Source organism: Scyliorhinus torazame, chromosome 13, assembly GCF_047496885.1.
Source record: "Scyliorhinus torazame isolate Kashiwa2021f chromosome 13, sScyTor2.1, whole genome shotgun sequence".
Lineage (NCBI taxonomy): Eukaryota > Metazoa > Chordata > Chondrichthyes > Carcharhiniformes > Scyliorhinidae > Scyliorhinus > Scyliorhinus torazame.
In genome coordinates, this window is record NC_092719.1 from 206,900,946 (window position 1) to 206,902,778 (window position 1,833).

General features: G+C 51.4%; 1 non-coding gene across 1 annotated transcript; it reads left to right on the top strand.

Moving 5' to 3' along the window:
• The first annotated feature begins 1,256 nt into the window (after nucleotides 1-1,256).
• Nucleotides 1,257-1,330, top strand: trnat-agu (transfer RNA threonine (anticodon AGU)). The gene has a single exon. It is a non-coding gene; the product is annotated as a tRNA-Thr (tRNA).
• Nucleotides 1,331-1,833: the final 503 nt, after the last annotated feature.

Below are 1,833 nucleotides of genomic sequence, written 5' to 3' on the forward strand. Positions count from 1 at the left end.
AGATGTTAGAGTGGGGGCCGGGTTACGTCACCGTTTTTGAAGGCTCTGAATTTTGTTCGGTCGATCCCCACCAAACCAACAAAGAATTCTCTGCTGCCTCTGGGATATCAAAACTCGCCAACCAGCTAACCCTAACCCTAACTGTACCAGCTTGCTCTAAGCCACGTGCTGGGGTGTGATGCTGCTGATCAACCCTGTCTAACTCTCTAGATGTCTGTCTGTGGAAGAGGCAGAGCCTGTGTGCCCTGTCCTTTTATATGGATCGTGTAGTGCCCCCTTGTGGTAATGCCACCTCTGGGTGTCCTGATTACCCATTGGTTGTGTCCTGTTCTAATGACCCATTGTTTGCGTGTCTGCATGTCATGACATCTCTGGTGCTCCCTCTAGCGGTTACTTAGTTCTAGTGTATTTACATTAATCCCTTGTGTATATACAGTGATGCATATCACTACGCTCAGTGCCTGATCGACGGATCGGGCATCGGGAAGGGAGGGGTGATGCTGAGAGCCACCACTCCGATGCTGCTGGTGACCCCACCCACCTTACCACCACTACCTCACAGAACCCCCTCCTCCCATTACTCACCTCTGGCCTGGCTCGCTCCACCATTCAGGGCCTCTGGTGGCTTTGGTGCCAGCAACTGTCACCATCTCGCTGCCAGCCTCTGATTGGCCAGCAGCTCTCAGTGGGCAGGACCTCATACCCCCAACAATGCTGAGATCCAGGGCAAGACCCACCAATGGCCTCTCAACTGCCCAGGAGTCATTCTCCAAAGGAGGGAATACCGCCCTCTCACCAGCTCTCTGGCTGGCACTCAAATCTCCCCTCCCCCCACCCCGCCCCCCCCTCCCGCCACCCCCCACCCTCCCGCCACCCACATCACTTCCACGAGATTCTAGCTTTCAAATCTAGACTATTATTTGAATTCCTCAACTCCCAGCTCACCCTTATCCTGCCACCTGTCAGTGATGAGCGAACTGCAAATGGACATCGTCATAATAATAATAATCACTTTTTGTCACAAGTAGGCTTCAATGAAGTTACTGTGAAAAGCCCCTAGTCGCCATGCTTTAATCTCCACTCTCCCTTCCTCGTCTCAACCCTCCCTTTTCTGAGGGGAGTGTGGGGGTGGGGGGGGAGGGCAGTTCACGGATCAGCTCACCTCAGAGAATGAGGCTGCAGACTAAGGGGAAAAAGTCAGCCTCAAAGACCTTTCTCTTTCTAAATTAAAATCGGATGCAGAAAAGCATTCAGTTGGCACTGTGGCTTAGTTGGTTAAAGCGCCTGTCTAGTAAACAGGAGATCCTGAGTTCAAATCTCAGTGGTGCCTTTGTCATTCAGTCAATGCTTGGCTTTAAGTTCAAGCTGAAATATTGCTTTTACGTTTAAAACAGGAAATTCGGGAAAAAGCTCTGGAGACCCCAAGTCGGATAGGATCAAAGTTATTAGGGTGGCACAGTGGTTAGCACTGCTACTTCACAGCACCAGGGACCCGGGTTCGATTCCGACCTCGGGTGACTGTCTGTGTGGAGTTTGCAAACATGAGTTTGCACCCATGTCTGTGTGGGTTTCCTCCCATAGACCAAAGATGTGCAGGTTAGGTGGATTGGCCATGCCAAATTTCCCCTTAGGGTAGGGTTGTAGGAACAGGGTGGGGGATTGGGCCTAGATGGGGTGGTCGCCTTTCGAAGGATCAGTGCAGACTCGGGATGAAAGTCCTCCTTCTGTAAGGATTCCATGATTCCAATTCAAGAGTTTGTCCATCGTGGGCAAACAGTGCTTCACAACAAACACCTATGGGATAAGAACACTAGGGCCAGGGACACGGCAGTG